The following is a 27,607-nucleotide window of genomic DNA, read 5'->3' as shown; positions in this document are numbered from 1 at the left end:
GAGAGGAGCACTTCACCGTGGGACTCCACCTGGTGGGCAACAGAGTTAGGACCGACACCCACATCCACCACCAAGGCCAAGAATCTTAGGATCACCATCAACAGCAAACTCAACATGACTGCACAAGTCAACACCATCACCGGCTCATGCTTCCATATTCTGAAGATGCTGAGGAAGATTTTCAAATGGTTTCCAATCAGCACCTGGAAAACTGAGACACATGCCCAGGTCACAAGCAACTGGAGTACGAGAACACGAACACCCTCTATGCCAGGATCAACAAAAAACTCATCAGAAGGCTTCAGACCATTCAGAACTTGGTGGCCAGAATCACTCCCAACTTAGAATGGTGCACTCACGTCACACTACACCTGAAAGAACTCTACAGACTCTCCATACACAATCAAGCAAAATTCAGACTCCACACCGACACTTTCAAGGCACCACATAACACTAACCCAGCATGCCTCAACAATTGCATCTGCTTTCACAAACATTCCATACACCTCCACTCACCCAGAGTCCCACTTGCACACATTCCACACATAAGTAAATGCAGATCCGGCAGGCAAGCCTTCCTCTACATCGCTCCTAAAGCATTGAACGACCTGCCTCTAGGCTTAAACGCCTTCTCCTAACTTCTGGAGTTAAGTAAGAAGAAGCAAGCACTGGCTTTTTGAGTAGCCCTACTAAATCCCATGTTTGGCTTTGATTCAAACCTGCTCAGCGCCAGTATATCCTCCTAGGAATAGTGCGCTCTAAAAATCTAACATAACATTTTTGTGCCCCTATAAAACTGCATCACTAAATAAACAATAAAATTAATTTGTCCTAGGCTGACCATATGCAAGTGCATTACCAGAGATCATGCGACCTCTTCCTTCAATCACTGCAACCAGCCACCACATCATCAACATTGGCAATGCATTTTCTGGTGCTATAAGACTTGAGTGACAGCAGAAAGAGAGGGCTGCAGGTTGTCGGTTTTAGCATCAACCTTCCTACTCCAGGTTACAATTGGATGTTGCACGCTGCTGCATATTCATGAGGAGCCTAGGATGAGGGGGGTTGGCTCAGACCTCCCGCCCGTCACGCTGAAAAGGAAAAGGGGGAGGGAGCAGGGCAGCCGAGGGGGAGGGGAGATATTGCTGCTCAGCGGCACCAGTTCATTTTGCAGTATATTGTCTTGTCAGGAACATACGGGAGGGGAGAATAATTTCCCAGGAGTAAAAACAGCTGTAGCATTTGACCTTCATCCGGAGGATAATAACGAGCCCTGGCAGCTTTTCGTTTTGACGCGCCCATTGTACATTCCAAACAAAAGTTTGGGGGCTTCCGGGTGCGGTTTCCATCGCTGGTGCAATCACATTCCTTCAATGAAAAGCTATTCCATCTGCAGTCCCCTTTGCTTAGGCGGTCGGGGGAATCCAATGTGTGTCTGAAGTCAGCGGCGTGAAGTGGTCGGCCCCTGTGCACACCTCCTTGCCAACGAGCTCATTCTAGAGGGAGGTAACGGGCTTCTGTGGGGCAGCTCCTACCCGGCCCCCTCTCAGCGGGTGTCCTCCAAGCTGCTCTTTGAAGCATCTGCTCGAACGGGACTTCAGCGCGTGCTGCTGCTCTGCGCTAGGACACCTCGGAGCGTGTGTAGCCACGCCGAGGACAGCCCCTGACTGAATGCAATGGTAAGTCACTTTTTTAAGTAAAACCTGAAATACATTTATAAAGCATTATTTCTATAGGCTGGGTAAAGTGTTTAGGCGCCAACATTGTCGTGGTGTGTATAGCCACATACTGATTTTTTTGCTGGGTTGTACATTGAGGTGTGCCGCATTATCGGTTACTATGGGAATATTATTGGATGCGAAATCCTATAACATAACGGAACGTACACGACGGACAGGCTGCTAGAAATTGCAGGGATGAGGGGATGGATTCGTAATTCTCGTCTTACCCGGAGAGATCGGCGAGATGCTCGGTTTGCTGATCTCACCGCAGAGCGGCGCGTGTTTAAGGATGGGGATCACGTCTGGCACAGGCAATATGTCTGGTAAATAACCAACAACCGCTAATGGTTCTGCGCTGCTATTCGAGGCCAGCGTGCTTCTCTGCAGCTGGAGCGCGACAGGGCGGCTCGTTTCTCGGCCAAAGAAGGCTCCTCTGGACTTACCAGGGATAAGAGACACGCGCTCCTTCACACACGTACGCACGCACTCTCTCACATACACGCACGCACTCTCACACACACACACTCATGCGCGCGCACTCTTTCGCTCCCTCACACACGCACACATACAGACACGCACACATACGCGATATTTGAGTATACAATATTTAATGACAACTGTACGACCTGGGGCTGCAAACCCCATTCGCCCATCCCCCTGTTCGATTTTTGTCAGTGCTTGACAGGGTGTAATGATTTAGCCTACATGTTCAAGACACGCCACGTGTGACAGGCACTTTAATAGGCGCAGCGCTCTGAATGACAGCCTAGTGTTTTACGTGCTGGTGACTAGTAAAATGCAAATGATGAAAACACTGAGCTGGAAACACCGCGCTGACAAAATGTATTTCTACAGAAAAAAAAACGTGTGCCCTTTTAATTATCTCATTCAGGGCACAGTTCCCATCATAACCCTACGCGTTTCAGTCGTCTTGTCGCCCGTGGGAAGGAGCTGTCCTTCTTCAGAGCGTGTCTCTGCGCTTTGACGGATGAAATTCCATGTGGGTTTTTGCAGATCTGATGTGCAATCAAAACATTGTTCACTCGAATGAGAAGGGCGCACGGAGCAGGTAGGATAGCTTGGCAGGCTGAGCAATACCTTGACAGAACAATTTACAGCCCAAAGACCATACACTGGAGAAAAACTGGGCAGTATTAGTCTGTCATCCTTTTAATGTTTAGTGCCACTAGTTGGGGAATGACAAGACTGTTGCTGCTGGCAAGAGTGCTTTGTGATTTAACGCTCACCCCAGACGTCAGTTGTGATCTCCAGATATAGAATTTGAATCACAGCAAAGTCAATTCTGGCTTCATTCTTCCAAAATGAGAAAACTGGGTACCATCACATTGTGTAGTATTATACTCATGTTATTTACAGCGCTTAGCAACAGCCTCGCTTTGGTATGAAGCAATATATATGAAACACGTTATTACTGAGTCCTAAAGAGACAATTCAGTCGGTGGTGTGCTTATACCTATTTGAGCTAATAGTCAAGCTTCTCTTTAAGATGCAGACTATAGGATCCCAGCTGAGCAAATTATGCAGTTTATACAGTAATGTATATCCATCTCAATTATGTTAATTTTTGTATGTATTTTATATTTGCACTGTTTTCACACCAGTCAATTTCTTGCATAGATCAATGTTACCAACAACATAACACGCTATAAAGCAATAATGCACAATTTAAACTGTGCAGTTAAAAAAAAAATAATACTTTGAGCACGGGGTTGCACTTTTGCAAAACTTCGTTTGTCAGCATTTTATACAGGATTGGGCCATGTGCTGATTGTTGAGACACAAAGAATCCCACACATGATGGCAATTCTTGGGCCTTATCCAGGCCTCAGTTGTGTTTTAGGTGTACACTGCCCAGCACAATGTTATATCTACCTTCACAGTGGAGAAAAGTCTGTCTGTCACAAGTGTGCCAGCGATTAAAAATTGACATCATCACAAATGTTGTGAAAGTGGTGACGTCATTTATTTAAAACCACATGGCATAGGCCAGATTAGATTCATCATGCTGATTTTGTTGTTTGGTATCCTTTTAATCCATGTGCATTCTGTATTTGAAACCTGTTTAAAAAATGTCCACTTTCATTAGCTGTCCTTTTTTGATTGCCTTGCAGAACACAGGGCACTTGATATAGGAGAATACAAAATAGTCATTGCTTTATGGTGTCCAAGATGTTATATTTATTCGACAAATTCGTAACTAAGCAATTTACACCCGTTTCAGATTTTTTGTACTGAGCTTACTTTTGAAAATATCTTAAGGGGTGTATATATTTGACTGACATCCCCCAATGAAATACAAAATAAACGTACTACTGAGTATGGCCAACCCCATGCGATTTATGCGTTTCGTTTGTATTTGTTCTTAAGTACTTGCATTCGCCTAAACACGAGGTTCACACCAACTGTGATTTTTTTTATTTATGATAAAGAAAGCCCTGAATCTCCTCACCCATCTGTGTTTACTTTATTTAATTAATGGCTCTACGGAGGATCCCTAAACAGACAGGGAAAGAGAGAAAAACACAAAAGTAAATGCAGAATGGCAATAAAAAGAGAGATCGAAACAAATCTGGTTCACGAATATATTGAGACCTAGAAAGGAGGAAGAGAGAAAAAGAAGAAAGAGAAATATTTGAAAAGTGGCAAGCATTTACCGAGAGACCAGCATAATGTACCATAAAGGAGGAAAACCGACAGAGACTCATGATGAAGTGCAAAACACAGGGAAAGGTCGAGAAGGAATAAAGGGAAAAGGGTGAAAAGATTAGCGATTAGGAACAGTAGGGACAATTTGTTGAATCAAGAAGACGCCAGAAGAAAGATAAATACATAGATAGAAGCATAGAGAAAGGAGACTGAAAACTAGAGCTAGTGATATAGATGTCGTGAAAATAAGGGAAATGAAATACACAAACAAACAAACAAACCCAGATACATAGATATGAACAGATGGCCAAACGACATCTGAGTGAAAGACAGAACACCAGAAACAGAAAGACATAAGGGAAGCAGAAGCATGAAGACAGAGATAGAAACAAAGCATGGGCACCGTGAGCAGAAAGACACAGAAAATGATATTGTGAGAAAAAAGCAGACGAGCAAAGACAGAGATACCCATCCTACACCACAACACAGGCACAAATACCGAAAGACGAAAAATGACTGGAGACAGACAGATATTGGGAACGGGTGATGTGACACGCAGCTGGTCAGCTGCTCGGAGGCAGTAAATTACAAGGAGAAGCACGGTTATGTATAGATTGACGCAGTTGGTGATCAACAGAAGGACAATTAAACTTAAACATAATAAGGCAAACATTTAAAAAGATGTAGAGAACAGACAGGCATGTAAATAGAGAACAGTATTGCTTACAAGTAGAATGATTAGGCATAGCAAAACAGATATCATGTTACATATATAGAGGTAGTGAGTTAGATGGATGGCGAAAACAACCTATCACTGATGAAAGTATATATCTAGATGAATGAGTGGAATTATTCAGATGTAGTTAGTACAATTAATTGTTGTGCCATATCAGAGTATCTATTCCGCATAACCTTTCTTCCTCAGTGGCATTTAACTCTTTAAAGAACCACATTGTGTACACAGTGTTGCTTCAATACACGTCTACGCCCTCTCTTATATTTATACATACCCATCATGTCAACATATTTTCATTATAAGGCACATCCCAAAAACCTCGTCTGGGATTGTTGCAAAAATTCAATATCCCAGTACTTAATTGGTGGTGATAGTTGCAACTGGTAGGCGCCGGCACTCTTTTTTGGGGGACCAGGAATTATTATTCAATAGCAGACTTTCATCATCGCAAGAGAGAGGAAGGCAGAAAATGGAAAAAGGAAGAAAAGAAAGATAGGAAAACAGAGACAAATGGGGAAAGAAGGCCATCATATTGATTGGGCAAGAGTGAGATGGAGACAGGAAGTGTAGCGTGGTGGAAGAAAGAGATATGATGTGGACTGGAGACCAGGCAGCCTTTGTATCCAGTGAAATGCTGGCATCCGATAGAAGCTTTGGCGGGCTTATAAGAAAAACTTTTGGCCCCTACAATTTTTTCAATACTAATTGTACACTGAATATTCCCATGACATTTGTAAGTAGATTCATTAATAGTAGGAAACCGACCTATCACAGTGTGTAAACGTTTTCATACAATGAATCCTGGGAGTCCAGTATATTGTTAAATGTTGTTTTATTCAGCTGTCTCATTTGCATAATGCCTACTTTTTAGCACCTGATGTCAATCTTATTGCAATGCCACCTGTTCAGTAGTCACTACTGTTAATTTTTAGTAACGCAATGGCAATTAGAGAATTATTCCCAGTGTATTGGTATATTACTTTAAATGTTCTGACCACTATAATGTGAGTTTTAGGTTAATGTTTCCTCTTTCTTCAAAATAAGTGAAGCATTTTCATGATGGGCAATTAAATGAGTACTTCATTTGAGCTGTGGTTGCAGGTGGCATCCACGGGCACTCATTTTTGGGATCAGGACTTATTTTTCCTCTACAGACATTAATGAAGAGGAAGAGAAAGACGGGAAAACAGTGATAAAGGGAGAAAGTATGGATGAAAAAGAATGTAAGAGTGAAATAAAGAGGCAAGGAGTGTCTGGTGGTGGATTACAGAGACATGTTGAGGAATGAAGACTACGAAGCCTTGGTATTCGACATCCTGACCTTCGATAGCATTGGATATGGGCTTCTGAATAAAAACGTTGGGCCCCAAACCTATTCTTTTACAAATTAAGCACTGAACGAAATGGTTGTTGCTAAATTTATCTCCAAACTGAACTGAGTTAGATGTCTTTAGGCTTATGTCTCCCACCTAGTTAAATTCTGTATACAAAAGCAGGTTATTACTGGTTGAATGAGTATCCTTGTAAAGGCTTGAAATGAAGTCAACCAGGTAACCACACACATCGCTTAACAGGTTAGTTAAATATTGCTTTTATGATCCGTTTAATCATGTTCATAGGTCAAACATGACAATTTTTTTCTGCCTTTATGATTGTCCCTCGTAAATGCCTAGAGCAATATGGGCGAGCCACGCCTAGAGATTGAGTTGACTCTGGAAGTTGGAATGAATTGAAGAAGACTAATAAGTTCAACTGTCTCTCAGCTCCGTGGACTTACACAACCACTGCGGGGATCTGTTGAGACCTCATGGCCACAGGTCTGAATCATGGTGGCTACACTCAGCTTTTTGTTCTTCAGAGGAGGATACAATCAGGATGGTCTCTGCAAATACTCTTATTACGTTAATATTACTCCAGCCAATAGGGGCAGCTTTGGAGGTACTACAGTTGTACTTCCTACGTAATTCATGTCTGACAGTGTAACTTAGAGAACCGTAAAGGCAATCCACAGCATTTTTAGAACAGCTCATGGAGCTGCTCAGTTCTTTCTGGTGGTAGTTGCATGAAGACCTATTACAGCTGTGGCCATAGACAATAATGGGCATTTTGGTTAGTCAACGTTCATTGGACCGTGGTAACTTACTAGCTATCATAAACAAGCATTGATAATGCCCGTGGGTTAGATGATTGCAATCAAACGCTGACAAAAGAAAAACGTAAATTGCCTATTGCAGTGCAAAATAATTAAAAAACAATGATTGTTTGCAAATAGAAAGCATTGACGAGATAAAGAATTAAATGCGTGATGGCAAAAGGAACTTTGTTGATGCAAAATACTCCCTCATGCATTCCAGCAGCGGCAGAAGGATACATACAAACAGTAAATAGAAAGAAGGTGGGACTAAAATACCTCTCAGGCCTGCGCAAAGATGCGAATAGCAATGTCTTAACTCAAATAATGAAGGATCCTACACTAAAAAAGTAAATGGCTAAAGAAGGGTGTACCAAAGCCCGCTGGACTATGTGTAAAATACTATATAGTTCCCATGAATTAGACGAGTGCCAGTACACGTCAAACCTAAACACTAGGTAAAAACCATGCTGCAAGCCAGAGTTATGCACTTGTACCTTCTGCATCCTCTCTGATTGCCTCTGCCAAAGCAGTGACCTACAGGCTACTCCACTCTTGTAGATGAAATATGTACAGTTTGTATTTTAACCATGTGCACTACATACATTGCATTACATTCCACAAAATGTGCAATATTGAAAAATATCTCTTCAGTACAGAATTACAGTAAAATAGTTTTTTCCTATATTGTCTGCAAACATCTTGGTACCTTTGCAGAATACATTGCAACAAATGATCCGCAGTGAATGCTTTGAGAATGCTGGCAGTTCACTAGTAAAAGTCGCTATTTCTGTCTTTACCGCCCGTGACCTTTGATCTTTGCCATGTGAGCGATCTGACCTTTAGGGCACCTGCACATCACACTGTGAAATAACAAAATACATTAGAAACGTCTTCGATGTTACTTTACAAAGATTAAAAGCATGAAGATGTTAAATTGATTTTAGTCCCTTAGTGGACTTGCTCCTTCCACAGGGCAGTGCCATCTGGTAGCTGCTGCTGCTGTCCCCATCTGCTGCTGCTGGTGCTACTGACTCGGAGGTCAGGAGTTCGAGGCCCTCCTCCACCTCCAGGCTCATGCCAATGCCTCTTCCCTAATGGTGCAGCGGTAGAGTGTCACTGCTCTGCTGCCTGACTGCCCTGCTGTTCCTCTTTCTGCTGTTTTTGTCCCTCTTACTTTTCTGCCTCTACCTTTGGCTTTGAGTTTTATTCTTTGTTTCTTTGCTCTTTATTTTTTGTAGCTCCTTTTTTTCCTGTCCTCTCCCTCGTTGCTGCTGTGATCCCCTGCAACCCTGCCCGCCTCCAGTGTCCATTCCCGCTCCTGCATTTCCCACCTCCCAGCTGTCCAGCTTCCTGCGGCACTACTTAATTGTGGCCGCTCCGCGGTGAAAGTGCAGTCCACTATCCCTTAGTGGACCTGCTCCTTCCACAGTGCACCCCCGTCTGGTAGCTTCTGCTGCTGTCTCCATCTGCTGCTGCTACTGACCCGGAGGTCAGGAGTTTGAGGCCCTCCTTCACCCGCAGGCTCTTTCCTGCACCTCATCCCTCATGGACCAGTGGTAGAGCATCACTACTCTGTTGCTTGACTGCCCCCCTGTACCTCTTTCTGCTGTTTATGTCCCTCTTTGTTCTCAGCCTCTGCCTTTTGGCTTTGTTTTTGTTTTTTTATTCTTTGCTTCTTTGCTCTTATTCTTTTTAGCTCTTTTTTTCCTGTCCTCTCCCTCGATGCCGCTGTGATCCCTCGTGGCCCTGCCCAACTCCATTGTGTATTCCTGCATCCGTATTTCCCACCTCCCACCTGTCCAGCCCAAACACAGCACTACTTATTGGTGGCTGTACCAAAGGCAAGCCCGTCTGCACCCGTTCACGCCTGGACCGCGCCCATCACCAGGGACCCTGCTTCTTGGACGCTCTACAGCTGTGACACCAGTAACCTCCTCACCCTCAACCCTGGACACCATGCCGCCAGCCATCAAGAATCACCAAAGAATACTCTCAGACCCTTCACCTGGGAGCAAGACCACTGACTCATTGTCAGTGAAATTGCTCTCCTACCCTCGCAGCTCCACCATTAAGTGAGGTGCCCCAGCCCCTGCACTCTTGAGTGTTAGTGATTGAGGCCCTCCTCCACCCACAGGTTTCCCTGCGCCTCATCCCTGGTGGTCCAGTGGACCTCTGTCTCCTTTCTTTCTTTCTGCTCCTTAACTCGTTTTTCTCCCCTTTCTATTTTTCACCTTTCTGCACCTCTGCTCTTTTTCGCCTTATTTCTGCCCATTTTCCCTTTCTCTCCCTCTGCTCCTTCACTCGTTTTCACTCGTTTTTTCCCCTTTCTATCTTTCACCTTTCTGCACCTCTGCTCTTTTGTGCCTTATTTCTGCCCATTTTCCCTTTCTCTCCCTCTGCTCCTTCACTCGTTTTCACTCGTTTTTCTACCCTTTCTATCTTTCACCTTTCTGCTCTTTTCTGCATCTCTGCTCTTTTGTGCCTTATTTCTGCTTATTTTCCCTTTTTTCTTTATCCCTTCTTTCCTCCCTTTACCTTTCCCCGCCGCTGCTGCCCCCGCGGCCCCTCCCCCCCAGCGCGACCGGCCCAATCCAGCTCTCCTCCCTGCTCCCGCCTCCCAGCTGTCCAGCCCTCCCCGACCCCTACTTAATGGCGGCCACTGGGCGGCTGCGGGGGCGCCACTGGTGCACCGAAGGCGCGTCAAAGGCAAGCACGTCTGCACCCGTCCGCGACCACCACCAGGAACCCTGGACCTCCGCCCCGCCAATGCTACAACCCAGCAGCACTCCACGCACTCAACCCAGGCTGCAACAACAACTTCAAGCTAGCATCACCAGCCGACACCCATGGACCCATCAGCTGTCACCACTGCCGGCACACCTGCAGCACCGCCAAGAACACGGATCCAGCACAACCCGCCCACAAGAACACAACCGAACCAAAGACCCTGCAATGCATCCTCCTAAACGTCCGATCCCTCCACAAACACGCCACAGAAATCTGGGACCTCCTCAACAGCACCACCCCAGACAAAGCATTCTTCACCGAAACCTGGACCAACACCACCTCGGGACCGGACATCGCCATCGCCATCCCCCAAGGATACAAGATCTCCAGGAAGGACCTCCCCACCCACCCAGGAGGAGGAATCGCCATCGTCCCCAAACCAAGCCTCCGCCTGAGCACACTCCCTGACGAGTCCACAGAACTGATGGAACACCTTCACTTCAAGATACTGGCCAGCCCCACTGCCGCCCTCCGAGGAACCCTCATCTACCGACCCCCTGGACCCCGCGGACCCTCCGCCAATTCCATCACGGACATTACCTCCCCGCAGGCCATCGCATCCACCAACTACACCCTGCTGGGAGACCTCAACTTCCACCTCGACAATTAACTGGAGCCCAACACCACATGCCTCCTGGACAACCTCCACAACATTGGACTCTGCCAGATCGTGACCGAGCCCATGCACTCAGCAGGACACACCCTTGACCCCCTCTTCACTACAGGAAACTCCATCACCTTCAGCCACACCACAGAACTCCCATGGACCGACCATCGTTGCGTCCACTTCGCCTTCAGAACACCCATCACCCACAGACACCAGCACCTGCTTCCACAAAGAAACTGGACCAAAATCACCGATGACCAGCTCACCTCCTCACTCAACAACTCCATTCCAACCATCGCGGAAAACGACGACCCCAACACCGCAGCCCGAACCCTGCATAGGTGGATCTCGGACAGCACCAACACCATAGCCCCCCTCAAGAAAAACAACAATACCCGTGCCAAGAAAGCCAGATGCTTTACCACCGAACTTCGAGAGCCCAGGCGCACATGCCGCCGCCTCGAAAAGGCCTGGAGAAACACCAAATCCACAGAAGCGCACAACAACTTCAGAGCCGCCACCAACACCCACCATCAACTCATCAGAGAAACGAGGAAAAAAGCGATTGAAGACAGAATCTCCACCCACGCACACAACAGCAAGGAACTCTTCAGCATCATCAAGGAGTTCGGCCAACCTACTAGCGAGTCTACCAACATCCCTCCCTCACAAGACCTCTGCGACAAACTCAGCATCTTTTTCCACCACAAAATCAAGAGCATCTATGACAACTTCGACGAAGACAACCAACACACTGAACCCTCACCAACCACCCCTGACACCCGGAAACCAGCGATTAATGACTGGACAGCCCTCACCACCAAAGACACACTGAAGACAATGAAGTCAATCCACTCAGGGGCCCCCACGGACCCCTGCCCCCACCACATCTTCAACAGAGCTGCCAACACCATCGCACCCATGCTCCGCCAAACCATCAACCGCTCCCTGGCGACCCCCTCGTTCCCCGACGACTGGAAACACGCCGAGGTCAACCCCCTGCTAAAGAAACCCTCAGCGGACCCCACCGACCTCAAAAACAACAGAACCATCTCCCTGCTCCTGTTCCCAGCGAAAGTCATCGAGAAAGCCATCAACAGCCAACTCGCCACATTCATTGAAGAACACAACATCCTCGACTCCTCCCAATCCGGCATCAGAGAAAACCACAGTACGGAAACCGCCCTCCTCGCCGCAACAGACGACATCCGCACCTTACTGGACAAAGGAGAAACAGTAGCCCTAATCCTCCTCGACCTATTAGCGTTGTTAGACACAGTCTCCCACCGCACCCTAATACACAGACTCTACGATGCAGGAATCCAGGACAAGGCCCTCGACTGGATCTGCTCCTTCCTCTCCGGCAGGCCGCAGCGGGTCAGACTCCCCCCTTTCCTCTCGGACCCCACACCTACCACCTGCAGAGTCCCCCAGGGCTCCTCCCTCAGCCCGACGCTCTTAAACGTCTACATGGACTATGGACTCAACATCGTGCCATATGCAGAGGACACCCAGCTCATCCTCTCCCCATCCTCTCCCTATCCAACGAGCCCAACACCGCCAGATGCAACTTTCGAGAAGGCATGGAAGCCGTCGCCAAATGGATGAAAAACAGCTGCCTACAACTAAACACCAATAAAACCCGCCAACCCCCACAGACCACGCACGCAACCTGGGAATCATCCTGGACTCCGAGCTCAAAATGGACCGCCACATCAACTCTGTCTCATCTTCCTGCTTCCACACCCTCCGCCTCCTTCATAAGACCTTCAAATGGATCCCCCTCGAACACCGAAAGACAGTCACTCACGCCCTGGTCACCAGCAGACTCGACTACGGCAACGCACTCTACGCCGGAATAAACAAAAACCTCATCCGCAAGCTACAGAACATCCAGAACGCCGCTGCAAGACTGGTCCTCAACCTGCCAAAACACTGCCACATCTCCCAGCACCTGCGCACACTCCACTGGCTCCCCGTCGAGGCGAGAATCACCTTTAAGATGCTCACCCACGCACACAAGGCCCTCCACGGCACCGGACCAGCATACCTGAACAACCGACTCAAATTCCACGCACCCCAAAGGACCCTACGATCAGCCCAGCTTTCCTATGCCGTGGTCCCCCGCACCAGAAAGACCAGATCGGGAGGCCGCTCCTTCTCCTTCCTCGCTGCCAAAGCATAGAAACGCCCTTCCGCTCCACCTCAGACAGACAACATCGCTCCCCATCTTCGCAAGAAACCTCAAAACCTGGCTCTTCGACAGACCCCCTCCTTGATGGAATGGAACCTGCACCCCTCCCACCCACCCCACCCCTAGCACCTTGAGACCATTACGGGTGAGTAGTCGCGCTTTAACAAACTCCTGATTGATTGATTGACCTGCCAAAACTGCAACCACACCTTCTGCCACATCAACACACCAACTGTGCTCGTCACTCAGTCGACCAACAGCACACCTGTCCAGCTCAACTGCATTCTTCTCAACGTTCAGTCCCTCCACAAACATGCCACAGAAATCTGGGATCTCCTCTATGCCACCTCTCCTGACATTGCCTTCTTCACGGAAACTTGGACCAACCCCTGCTTCAGACTGAACATCGCCATCGGCCTTCCAGACGGCTACAAAATCGCCCACAAGGACCGCACCAACTTCCCAGGAAGAGGCATCGCAATCATCCACAAAAGCACGCTTCGACTGACCACGCACTCTAACTACCCAACGGCAACCATCGAACACCTGCACTTCCAGATCCAGACCAACCCCAACACCACCCTTCGTCGCACCCTCGTCTACAGGCTCCCGGCCTGACCCTCCTTCACAGACACCATCATAGACATCATCGCACCCCAGGCTCCCACATCCACCAACTACATCCTACTCAGAGATTTCAACTTCCACCTGGACAACCCAGTGACCAGAACACCACCTCCCTCCTGGAGAACCTTGCCAAGATCCAACTCAAGTAGCTAGTCACCACATTGACCCACATCCGGATACACACTCGACCCCGTCTTCTCCTACAGTGGGAACATCAACTACAGCTATACTACCAAACTCTCCTGGACAGACCATCATTGCGTACATCTCGCCTTCACCATGCCCACCGTACACCACCATCACCATCACCCCCCCTTCGCAGCTGGATCAAGGCCACAGAATAACTGCTTGTCAATTCTCTCAGTACAACCACTCCGCCACCGCCTATGGACTCCAACACCGCAGCACGCAATCTCCACCTATGTTTCTCCAACTGTGCTGACACCCTGGCACCCCTCAAGAAAAGACCAGGCAAACAACACTCCAAGAAGGCCCGCTGGTTCACTCCCGCCCTCCACGAGTACAGATGCACCTGAAGATGTCTAGAGAAGAGATGGAGTCACAACAATACCACGGAAACTCACGCTACCTTCAAATCCGCAGTCAACACACTCCACCTCCTCCTGAAAACTGCTAAGAAAACGGCCCTCCAAGACAGATTCAAAGCCAACTCACACAAAACAGCAAAGAACTCTTCACCATCATCAAGGAGTTCATCAGGCCCAGCAGCGTGACCACAGATGTGCTACCCTCCCAAAACCTTTGCAACAAACTAGGCACCTTCTTCCACCACAAGATCAGGAAAATCTACAACTGCTTCGACGCCCTAGAACTGGCCACCATGCACGGCACCATTGCACACAACCAAGCCGCACCCCAACAGACTGTCTCTGCTGGACCCCGCTCACTACAGAGGGCACACTCAAGACCATGAAGAGCATTGGCTCAGGTGCCCCAAATGATCCCTGCCCTTACCACATCTTTCACAGAGCAAACGCCACCACTGCCACCCAGCTTCACCGCACCATCATCTACTCCATTGAAACTGCCAGCTTCCCGAAGACTGGAAACACATCAAGAGCAACCCCCTGTTGAAGAAACCATTCTCAGAACCAACAGACCGTAAGAACTTCAGACCAATCTCACTCCCCCTTCCCAGCCAATGTCATAGAGAAGGCCATCAACACCCAATTCTCAGAGTTCATCGAAGTTAACCACGTCCTGGACACCTCCCAATCTGGCTTCCGAAGCATCCACAGCACTGTGACAGCACTCCTCGCTGCCACAGTTGACAATCACTCCCCCCTCAACTGGGGCAAGACCACAGCCCTCATCCTACTAGACCTCTCGGCTGCCTAAGACATCGTCTCCCACCGCACCCTAATCACAAGACTCCATGACACCAGCACCCGCACCTCACTCACACCCTCAACAAGGCTTTGGACTTGATCCACTCATTCCCCACCGGCAGGACCCAGCGAGTCGGATTACCACCATTCATCTCAGAACTCACAGAGATCAGTTGTGGAGTACCCATGGGTTCCTCCCTCAGCCCCACCCTCTTCAACCTCTACACAGCCATCATAGAAGCCACATACTCAGCATCATCTCCTATGTCGACAACACCCAGCTGATCCTCTCTCTCATCAAAGAACCCACAACCACCAGAACGAACTTCCACTGTGGAATCAAGGCTGTTGCTACCTGGATGAAAGACAGCTGTCTCAAGCTCAACTCGGACAAGACCGAAGTACGTATCTTGGGACCCACCCCTTCAGCCTGGGACGGCTCCTGGTGGCCAGCCGCTCAGGGATCTCCCCTACCACGACAGACCATGCACACAACCTCAGCATCATACTGGACTCATCACTCACTATGAACCACAAAATCAAGGCAGTTTCCTCAGTCTGCTTCCACACGCTCCACCTGCTTCCAAAGAAATTCAGATGGAACTCCACAGAATCCAGAAAGAAGGTCACCCATGCAGTCATCACCAGCAGATTCGATTACTACTTTCGAAGTATAGTGACAATCAAAAAAAAGTACAAAAAATAAAGCGCTATGACGCATTGACCTTGTCATAGTACTTTTATTTACTTTCAGCCATGTACAACCTGGCAAAAAATGCATTCACAAAAACAAACAGCTCTTGCCTATGCAAGAGCTATTTGGCCGTGTCAGCAGATTTTTGTTTTTGTTTGTGGTGTGGCACTACAAGATGAGCAAGCAACATGGGATGGGAAGTGGGGAAGGGATAGAAAGAGGGCAAAGGTCTAAAGGAAGGAGAGTGGGGCGAGCAAACAAAACAAGGGTGGGGCAAGCAAGATCATGGATGGCAGGAGTAGGGAGGGAGAAAGCAACACCATGGACAGTGGGAGGAGGGTGGGAGGGGGACGGTTCAATCATTTACGGGGGCGAGAGGGAGCAAGCAACATCAGGACAGCAGCGACGAGTCGGAGGGAAATGGGGCAAACAAGGACACAGAGCGGATTGGGGGAGTTGGACTGCATGCTCCACCAATGAACAAGACAAATTGAGACAGTGAGGCATTAGGAAGCGATGACAAATGACAAGCAAGGATAGGAGAGCCAAGTTGAAGCCAACAAATGGTAAGCAATGGCAGTGTCTTAGCTCTTTTTAAAGTTTTATTTTTATTTTAAGAAGAAATGGCTAAAAACATAAATATTTTCTTAGTCTCAAAAAGCACAGTTAGTTGTCCCTGGCACTGAGGGAATTAAGCACACAGGACATTGATCATGCTGCTCTGAAATAATGATTCAGACGCTGACCTTCTTGACAGTTGCTTAAGACAATTAATTCCTCCCTAGCAGGCCCGATCAATGGGATCAGTATGAGCAGAACTGAGAACTTGCACCTTCCTGGGTTACACCATATATTCTGAGTTTAATTTTCTGTGAAAGTTTTTGAAGTTGTGACATTGAGAGATCCCTTGTAGAACCTTTGAGTTCCGTATCAGGGTTGCTACCATTTTGTTTGTCCTGATAAAGACTATCAGTGAAGTGGATTTAAGGGGCGAAATGTCAATATATTGCACTGTTGAATATCATTTTGTGATTTAAAAAAAACTGAACATTCAACAGTGTTAATATGTTATTATGTTCCTTGTGCATCAATTATCACTTTTGTCACTACTCACTTGCACTGTGCCGCAATCTGGAGTGCCTACCTGTTGTTCTATTATTGTACCATAACATAAAGAATATATTTGCCCTAGTATAACTGAATGCATGTTTGTTTATCTCAATTTCTTTTGTGCTGCCAGGAGTGTCTAGGCTTAAACCTCTTTCCAAGGGAATCTTTGAATCTCGATATTCAGTATAGTGTAGTTGGCAGAAGGCAAACACTTTGCGAATGTCAACCTGGGTAGACTGGCCTGCAAAGAAAGAGGGAGGTTTCCTGGCAGGTTAGTGTCTCTGAAGTTCCAGTAGATCACTGTTAGAGTTAAACACATCTGGTGGCCTTGACCTAGCCTTAATTCTTCTTCTGAATTCAGTTTCATGAACACAAAATTTTTAATTATGAGTATTTCGTTGGTCTTTAGCAAGTGAGAAGCCTTGAAGTTTCTTTGGTTAGTCCCAAATAATAATACATCCCTCTTGTGAAAACACTCACGTATTGTCACTTAAATATGCTCTTCTTTTTAAAGGGAAACACTCACACATTTATCATCCATAACACCGTCTACACAGTAAATCCTGTTTGATGCAAAATTGTGTCTTTTTATTACATTAAATGAATCCTCAACTCATAAAAATATACTCATTACAATGATGTATAACAAAATATTCTAAAATCGCATCAGAGCGAATATTTTAAACCATTATTTACAATCTATGTATAATCACATCACTTTAAGGCACAGCCTTCTATAATTGTGTTAGAACAATATTAGTTCTTTTCTATATTTGTGTACTAGCAAAATGTCATAATTTATATAAAGAGAAACATTCCATTACTAATTGTCCGCTGACAGTACAAAGCAGACAATATCACAACATATCAATGTGATTTTAGATTATTTTGTGATACATCATTGTAATGAGTATATTTTTATGCATCGAGGATTCATTTAATGTAAGAAAAAGAGACATTCTTGCATCAAACAGGATTCAGTGTGTAGACATAGTTATGGATGAAAAATGTATGAATGTTTCCCTATAAAAAGATGAGCCTATTGATGTGACTATACGTGAGTGTTATCACGAGAGTGATTTATTATTGTTTATGAATTTTGAACCCTATCCCTTTTGTTAGAAGAGTACTTCTCTCATTATTGTATTTTCCCAAATAAGCCTTCTGTCCATATGTTTGCAAGTCATACTCAAATCTAACAGTCGTTTTTTAAACATCATACAAGGGCTAATTTGTTGGTAACCAGAAAAGCACAGATCTTCTTTTAAGAGATACAAAACAATGGAATAGATTGCACCAGGATGATTAAATAAATAAGAATCCGCATAAATAAATAAAAAATAAAGGACGTAGAAAAGGATAACAACTATGAAGAACAGCTTGAATAAATACAAAATAAAACCCTTTTTGATTTATTTATGAATCTCTGATCATTGAATCTCACTCATTGAACTTACAAAGTTTGTGTTTAACTATAATTGTACACAGGACCAGAGGCTGTTGTCCTTTAATTCTTTTTTAAGTCAATGCCTAAGCTTTTGGAGAACCTCTGTCCCCTCCCCTTGTGAATCTCAGGCCATGATTATGAGTGGGCTGGAGTTTTCCAACCACTGCATAAATCCTTCTTTGCTCAAGGGTGGAAATTTCGAGCTGTGTAAGTTTGCTACACCCTGTAATTACAGGATGCAATAAAGTCCTCAACGTTAGTTAAATTTTGGCAGATCACACCCAATAAATTTCAATTCCAGGGAGTTTGATTTTAACAGATGGAAAAAAAAATAATTAATTATTCCAGGGCCCTTACTGTTGATTCGGCATTTCTGAAGAACATACACTAGGAGAGAACTTTTAGGAAAAGTTAGGCCCACACACCACTGTGCCCAGCAGAACTGTTTGAGGTAACAAAGGTGAAGAGGCACCATAGCAATGTCATTCTCTGCATAAAGAGGCAAGGATTCCTGAAGGATTGACACTAATTTGTACTTCCACTGTAAAGAAAGGATATTGTGATTACCCCTATGGAAATCCGATATTAAGATAGTTAGCTTCTTGATATGTATTGGATTGTAATGTACTTTCCATCACTCATATGTGAGTGATGTTTGGCGGTGGATTCTGCCTGAGTGGGAAACACACCGATGAACTAGTGACAGACAGTGCCAAGGAAGGTTAGACCCATTCACGTGGGGGCATGCCCGATTCACATAGCACCCACCATTCCAGTCTGCTGGTGTTCTGATTCTTACTGGGATTATAACAATGGTAAGAGATAAGAAACACCCTCCAGATTTAGATCAGCTACTTGCCAGCCTAAATGTGAACACTATTGAAGTGAGCACTAGCCACTCCATGAAACTGTCAGCAGTGTGGAGAGCTGTATCTAACTTCATATCTGCAGTCCAGAGAGAATTCCCGCACCATACAATACAAAGGTGTATAATGAAGGCAAGTGCACTGGATAACAAGTTGTTGAACTAGCCATATATGAATTTAAAATGTAAATTGTTAGTAATGTTTTCCTGCATGAAAGTGTGCTAAAATTGTTAAGTCAGTTTCAAGATACTTAGCCACAGAGTTGACAATTATTGGGCACCTAGAAAAATAGGAGGGCACTGCATCTGGGGTCTTACTATAGATAGAGAGTGCAGAATGGGCATGTCTAGTCTGGCTATGATGGCGGGCGCTTCTTGAACGAACTCCGTACCATCTCAGCCTATCCTCCTTTTATCCTGCCGTCACCCTCTCATCATTTTAACAGGCTGGCATTCTCCTTTCCCAATATCTGTCTGTGTGTGGTGTGGTGATCGCCCGGCCTCTGACATCAATGTGGGCACCAGAAACATTCGAGCCACTATAGGGGCCTGCTGGGATGGCTTGGGCCCTGCAAGTCGTGCGAGTGGCAGGTGTGGTCCTCCTAGGGCTGCAATCTGGTGTCTTCTTCTGTGCTGTGCCGATGGTCAGTTGCCGCCTCTACGACCTGCCCTGGAAGCAACACCCACTAATCTGATGAGGGAGTGAATCAGCTTGAGATGTGTTTCCCAGTAAGTCCTGAGGTGTGACTGTGGCACTAGCTTGGCCGATTTGCAGCTGCTGCAGTCCCACACTGCATTGCTGCCTGCTCTACTTTCCTGCATAACCATGGCGGCTGCTGCGAGCTCCGTTTGCGATTACCCAGCCAGAAGGAGAGTGCTGGCTGGGCAGTGCTGCTGGTTACCTGTCCCCTGATCTCCTGATACTCAGCGGAGGCACCCTGGGCCCTCATGTGGGTCCATCTGGATGGTGACCTGTGCATCCTTGATCAATTAGGACCCGTGGTAGTAAAAACGACCCCTCCCTGGAATGGCCTGAACGTCTGGCTTTCTGCTTAATCGCAGGGGGCACACAGATGGAGTCGGTGGGCGGCATGATGTGGTGGCCCTCCTAGCTCACACCATTTCATGGGCGCTCACACTGTTCTATGCCCAATTCAGGGCTCCCATTGCCATACTTCTTTCCAATCAGGGCACAACCTCGCTCAGAGTGGTGGCCGATTGAGGGCATTTCAGCTGTGGTGCTCTTGTGACTGCCTCCTGTAATATGGCCTAATCCAGACTGTTTTTGCCTGCAGATACGGGGGTGCACGTGCTTCCGCTAATAGGACGGCTACATGGCACTGGCAAGTGGACCCTTCATGTGCTGATTGAACTTCTGTGAAAAGACGTCTGATTCAACCCATCTGCATTATCTAGCATCACTACTTTGTGGTGCTGCAGCTCGACTGCTGTAGTTACAGGGTGTTTTGTCATTAGAGCATCCTTCCCGCAACTCTCATATCTAGAGTTTTCAGTCTGGATTGTATTCTGCTACTCAAGTGGGGCCTCTCGTGCTGCCATGTCAATGGGATTTTTGAGGCACTGAAAAGCGGCTCCTGATTGAGACATTGACTGTTCCCTGTTCAGAAAGTACTCTGGATGTCATTGACACAGGTTGCCTACATACCAGTACTCATGACACATCTTCTTGCTCCACCACAGTCCCTAAACAAGCGGCCAGCAGTGCTGATACACTAGAGCAATGCTCTGCTCCTGCATCCATTTAGGACAAGCTAGACACTGTTCTGGTGGTGGTTGAGCAGATCAGAGCCTCCATGGAAAGCATGCGAGCATCATTGCAAAGTAAGATAGACACAGTGATGACAGATCTTACACTACTGCACACGGACCATTGCAAGTTTGCTGATATGATTCACCAAATGATCAGTCCCTCATGGACATGTAACCAAGGACGTGCAAGATGGACCTCGGCGGATCAAGTGCACTTACTGATGTGGTGTGCTGAAGATGCTGAGGGCTTCTCACAACGGAACAATGTCCAAATCACTGGTCTTCCAGAAGGAGTGGAGGGGTCTGATGCTGTTACTTATGTGAAATGCTGGTTGAGTGAAACACTATAATCAGGAATCTTCTCCCAGTTCTTCTCAGGGGAGTGTGCCCATCGCATCACGACATGGTGAACGCCACCAGGATCTCGCACTCCAGTACAGAGACAAGGATCCAATACTGCATGAAAATGTAAGCTTCGCAAAATATTAGTTGAAAACACTCATGTTATGATTTTTCCAGATTACACTGAGGCAGTACAGGAGCACAAACACTCCTTTCTTGCCATGAAATGCCACCTGCGAGAGTTGGATAGTACTTACTCACTTCTATTGCCAGCATGACTATGAGTTGTTTCCTATAGCAAATTATATTTTTTTACTTTCCCAAAGACACTTGGGACTGGCTTGAATCTTTAGGACAGGGGACTGTCAGTCAGATCCTCTGGGGTAGTATGACAAATCACAAGCTGCCTGGTCTTTCCAAGCAGTGCTGTTGGTCCTGCTCTTCCCGTTCTGTCTGGCTCAGGAAAAATTCTGGATCTGGAGCAGGTCATTAGGGAGAGGTGTCAGGCTTTACAGATTGCAGCCACGATTTGGGAGACGACTCAGTGATCAGAACTGGATGATGACTCATTGAAATCTATTAGTGATGATGGTTCCTCAACTACCTGGTCCTCCGGGGTGGGATCGAACGCCAAGCCCGATGTGACCCCAGAAATAGCAGAAGACATTAGTTGCTTGCCGCACTGTGCTCCTAGTTATTCTTGATACATTGTGATGTAATTGTTTACCGCAGTATGCTCCTATGACTTTTTCTTCTTCACAGCTCTCTATTGGTAGAGAGCATCCTACCCCCATTTCTATTTGGTGGCATTGTGATTTGTTCATGCTCCTCTATGCAGCTTGTGCAGGTTTCTGGCAGGCCGCACTTCCATAGGTTAACCCACACTCAACCTAGCCATTGCAGGTTACCTTCCCATCTGCTGTTGTGACAGATCCCACCATCTTTCTGGTCCCTTTGACTGTTTAATTGTTCAGTAGTTTGGGTGGTGACATGTTGCTACTCTACTCTTATGGTATTCATAGTTCTTTGATCATGGATAGTTTTATTCATATTTGTTGTGTTTATTCACATCCTAGTTCATCATCTGGTATATCTAGCCCCCTGATACACCACAGCCCCACTCATATACAAATGCATACAAATATATGAGGAGTTGGACAGTACAGTCGATGTTTTGGTCTTCTTTTGTGTAAATCCTTTAGACCATCATCAGGACAATATAATCTGTGCTTTTTAATTATGACCCTTCTGTTGACTGGTGGATTACATGTACCTCAACAGTATCACAAATTCTGTTCATGGAACAATTTGTGAAAGCGTGGAAAACAGCGTAACATATGGCAGTTCGTGAAACCTCTGCTGACAGGACTGCCGTCTGTTACGCTGTTTTCCACGCGTTCAAATTGATCCATGAACAGAATTTGTTTGAAATATTGAGAGAATAGGTCCGCTGAAGACCATTTGAAGATCTCCATTTCGGTGCTTTAAGGAATTTTATAAAAACAGATTGAAATAAAAAAATCATACCTCTGAAGGTCTGATAACGACGTCAAGGCTTGAAAACTCCACTCATCTTTGTGATACTGTTGAGGTTCATGTAATCCACCAGTCAACAGAAGGGTCATAATTAAAAAGCACAGATTATATTGTCCTGATGATGGTCTAAAGGATTTACACAAAAGAAGACAAAAACGTCGACCGTACCGTCCAACTCCTCATATATTTTTACACATTGAGTGACTGTGTTATCGATTGAAATACTGGTCATTTTTTATGATTTTATAAGGAGAGGACTTCTACGTATGAAATAATGGTGTAATTAAACTGTATCTTTTTTCCTATGTAAGCTTTTGTTTTCAACGTGTTTGTTGAATGTACCCTACTATTTTGAAAAGTAAAATGAAAAATACAAGTTTCTGAAAGATATTCCTGTGTCTGTGGTTAAATTTTGATCTAATGATTAAGGCATATGTGCCTCAAGCAGTAATTTGTTCACATAGGTTCAAAGAATTTATTGAACATAAGTCTTTTCTAATCTGAGAAAGTAAATTGGTATATAGAAACAAAGGGGCATATTATCAAGGGGGTTTATCTCCGCTTTTTTGGCTTTAAAAGCCAAGAAAGCGGAGATAAAAATATCTCCCTATTACCTAGCTGTCGCTAATACCGGTTAGCGACAGCTAGTAGGAGATAGCGACCATCCTGGGCCCCGCTTTGCATGTCAGTGATATTTATCACTAATGACATGCAAAGTAGGCGTGCCAAGATGTTAGCGACTGGAAACAGTCGCTAACATCGCTATCTCCTATTGCCAACTTTTGGAGATATTCGCGCTAAGCGCGAATATCTCCAAAAGCTAACACCTGCCCTGAGCAGTTCTTAGCCATGTTATCCAATGGTAGGTGAATAACATGGCTAAGAGCATTAGCTCGGTAATGCATGAATATCGCTGACTTTTCAGCGATATTCATGCATTTCGGATGATTTTTATCGCTTAGGAGATAAACCTTGATAATAGCAAGGTTCCTAAGCGATAAAAATTGCCGCAGCTCGGCGATAAAAATATCGCTGCTAAACCAACATAGCCATAATTATCGCTAGTTGTTGGTAATATGCCCCAAAATCCCTTGTAGACACCTCTACTTGATATTGTTGTACTTCCAGTTTGACAACATTGTTATTCAGTGTTAGTTTTCCATTAATTGATCACCTCTGTAGAGTGTATGGTGTAAATGTTGTACACTTCAGATGAGGTGGGTTAATTTGCGATCTTATAATATATTTGTGGCGTCTAGACATTTGGTGTAAAAAAAAAGCTATATTTAAGTCTGACGACTTTTAAGAATTGAGCTGTGCTACCTGCTTAGAAAAAAATCCCAAAGCTGCTTCATTAATTTACGCACTAAGCACTATTAATGGCCCCATTGCCATATTACTGTTCACGTGTTATTTCTCAGATTTAATGATCATGGGGCATATTATCAAGGGGGTTTATCTCCGCTTTTTTATCTTCAAAAGCCAAGAAAGCGGAGATAAAATTATCTCCCTATTACCTAGCTGTCGCTAACAACAGTTAGCAATAGCTAGTAGTAGATAGCGAACATCTTGGGCCCCGCTTTGCAAGTCAGTTATATTTATCACTAATGACATGCAAAGTGGGTGTGCCAAGATGTTAGTGACTGGAAACAGTCACTAACAACGCTATCTCCTATTACCAACTTTTGGAGATATTCGCGCTAAGCGCAAATATCTCCAAAAGCTAACACCTGCCCCTGAGCAGTTCTTAGCCATGTTATCCAATGGGAGGTGGATAACATGGCTAAGAGCATTTGCTCGGTAATGCATGAATATCGCTGACTTTACAGCGATATTCATGCATTTCGGCCAATTTTTATCGCTTAGGAGATAAACCTTGATAATAGCAAGGCTCCTAAGCGATAAAAATCGCCTCAGCTCGGCGATAAAAATATCGCCGCTAAACTAAAATAGCGATAATTATCGCTAGTTGTTGGTAATATGCCCCCTTATTTTTGGCCTCAGACCAGCAAGGGAGAGCCTTTCTAAAAGGGCGGTATCGTTGTTATGTTTACCGGTTTGATATATCATTTTTGTAACTAATTTAGGGCAGATTAGCACCTCTTTTCTCTTCCAGAAATGATCACAAGAGTCCTGGTATAGCGCGTCTTCCCAATTTGTTCACGGAAAACCTTCACAACGCACTTTCTGGTTGTAAGTGTGTAACATGAAATTGGAGTGTGTTAGCATCCTATCTAGCATTCGTTGTTTTGACACACCGTTATTTAGGTTTATGACCAATTCTTTATTTATTTATTTATTTATTTTTTGCATTTGTAATGCGCACAGATACCCACAAAGGGTTTCTTTAAACCTTTAAATTCAGTGGGAGGCATTCTTTACCTTTTCCATATCAGCACATTAAATCAATATATATTCACTCTGCTTATCTGCTTTTTTCATGCTTAATTTCCTAATTTTAGAGGATCGATAGATAGTTCTGCATAAATACAGGCGCCAAAGAAAGGTGTGAGTGGGAAACAGTCAGAAATAGGTGAACAGTGATTCTGTGTTGAAATAAAACTTCATCGCTACAAATTAGTCTATTTACTGCAAGTTTTTTGTCCCACTGGAAACTGTGATGTAGTTTGAAAACCCATTTAAATATTTTTGGGAAATGTAAAAGTAAAACGATGGCAATTAAATGTACCTTGGCATGGAAATAATTACTTGTAGACTGCTATTTAAATGTCAAATTCCAGTGGAAATTTAAAAGGCTTGGACGCAACATTTCTTTAAATCTCTTTCTAAATCAAAACAATATTTCTCTCAGGCAGTCAGTATAACAATCTGTAAAAGAACAGGTATTGTTTGAAAAATTCAGATTGTTTTACAGCACTTAATAATAAAATTCATAGGAATTTATAAAAAGGAACCGGGAAATTGTGCGTAAAATATAGGTGCATATTATCAAGAACAAGCGTTAAAATGATCGCCGCTTTATCGGCAGGAAACTGCCGCTAAAGCGGCGATAATGGGCTTGATAATATGCCCTTGTGAATTTAATAGCAGCCAGGTTCTGGTGTTAACCTGGGCTGCTATGGGAATTCACAAGGGCATATTATCAAGCCCATTATCGCCGCTTTTGCAGCAGTTTCCTGCCGATAAAGCGGTGATAATTTTATCGCCTGTTCTTGATAATATGCCCCTTAATGCTTATTGTGTTTTGTTTCAAACAACAAAAACACAACAGCTTTCCTGGTGGGAGATGCGTTCTAGCACAATATTCTCACATCACACCATAAGCACTGCCAATAAAACTGGGAATTAATGAACAGGCTTGGCGAACGATTGTTAAATCATGTTGAGTGATGCTTGGTCTTGAAAAAATCTCATCCCTTCACTTCTACACTTCTGAATGCTCTAAGCAGGTCTCCTCAACGATTATCTCATGCACCATTGATAAGGGACGTTAAGCTCGTTCTGACTCATGCTCCCAACTTCAAAAGCCACACCGCCACTTTTACACAAGGCCAACTCACCATAACGCAAGTTAAGAAGTCAGTGTTAGGCTTCCACTATTATAGAACTCAAACTTGCAAGAAAAGGTCAGAAACATGGGCTTTTTGTTAGGAAACGAGGAGCACCCCAACAGTAAAAGTCTCTATTGCCTGAAACCCTTGCACCATTTCTGCTGTACACAATGTTGAATTGTCCTCTCCTCTTTATGAATTGCTCTTAATTCTGATGGGACCGGTTCAGCTGTTACTGGCCACATTAGAATTATGAGATTCTCTGTGTTCCCACCGATCAGCCGAAATCTCTGTGTGAAAATACAGAAAAATATTAGAAATAACTGGTTGATATGGACCCAGGAAATGCCAGATTCAACCACTAATTATTTATTTCTAAGTGGAACCTCAGGACCTAAATCATAATGTCCCAATTTTTTCCCACCTAAAATGTTACCAATTTTCCCGGTATTGGTCGCACTGTGTGTAAAGAACATCTAGGCCATTTTCTGGCCCACTCCTACTGATGGCTTGGAAATCTCTGCCGTCACTCTGCATGCGATAATATCAAACAACACACACATCCTTTTTTTCTTATTCATTCCTCTGTGAATTTATTGCACTTTTATACATTTCACTGTTTGAAATCTGTGGAATGGAGGATTGTTGGTGGCACTTTGTTAGTGAGTATATGAACATGCCTGGAGTTAAGATGGCACTGCTTTGTGACTCATTATATTGGGTTCATGTAACAATTTCAATTTATACCTCAGCTCAAATGAGAAGGTTCAAGGGCAAGGGAATTTTAGGATCATTTCTGTTTGTTGGTCGGAACTGTGTCTCTTTATAACATTGGAGATGCTATTTACATTGTATGGCTGACAGCTTAGGTCAGCTATGATTTGCGAATAACCCTGAAAAGGAAGTTGACTGTGGAGATCAAGTAGTTAATGGGATTGTGGAACAACTAGACAAATTGAAGAAGGACATTTAGAACAGATTGTGTCAAAATAAGGGATTTGCAGACTGGAATGGTGAGGTTAGGAGGGAACAAGGACAAGATAGGTGATGATAAATGTTTGGATGGCTTTAAAGAAAGGGATAGGGAAGAAGAACGTTCTACTTGTTGATGTTGCAGTTGAATCCATGTTGGTAGGATATGCCAGCCAAAGTACTACAGCTAGGTGAGAGCCGGAGAACACTGGATGTAGCTTTGATAGGTCTTTCAGAGCCACACGAAGCAAGTGGTAATTGAGATATTCTGTTTGCTTGTTCCAATGTCGAGAGAGGTGCAAAGGCCCCATCATTCAACCAGTCCAAGGCGGGAGTGAGAAAACGCTGGTTCTGTTTACGAAAGGCTGCCATGAGACTAAGCATTAATGTATGTGCTGACCCTCTTGGTTTGATCTCAGAGAGAGGGGCACTGATTTGTGGAATACATACTTTTTGCATACAAATTTTCTCTGGAGATAAAAATTCTGATGACACTGGCCAGAAGACTCAGGTGCAGGAGAAATATTGTATGGT

The 27,607-nt window shown here is 44.9% G+C and overlaps 1 protein-coding gene across 5 annotated transcripts in view; it reads left to right on the top strand.

Annotated features, from left to right (window-relative positions):
• Positions 1 to 1,189: 1,189 nt before the first annotated feature.
• Positions 1,190 to 27,607, top strand: part of ADCYAP1R1 (ADCYAP receptor type I) — a 978,825-nt gene continuing 952,407 nt past the window's right edge. For 4 of the 5 annotated variants that reach the window (XM_086940899.1, XM_086940897.1, XM_086940900.1 and 1 more), the window contains exon 1: positions 1,190 to 1,682. The gene's annotated coding sequence lies outside the window, so the exon portion shown is untranslated. Of the gene's footprint in view, positions 1,683 to 1,897; positions 2,048 to 27,607 lie in introns of those variants that run through there. The other variant, XM_086940898.1, reaches the window with a different exon arrangement.

Source organism: Lissotriton vulgaris, chromosome 10, assembly GCF_964263255.1.
Source record: "Lissotriton vulgaris chromosome 10, aLisVul1.2, whole genome shotgun sequence".
Taxonomy (NCBI): Eukaryota; Metazoa; Chordata; class Amphibia; order Caudata; family Salamandridae; genus Lissotriton; species Lissotriton vulgaris.
This window is presented reverse-complemented; position numbering and strand designations above follow the sequence as displayed.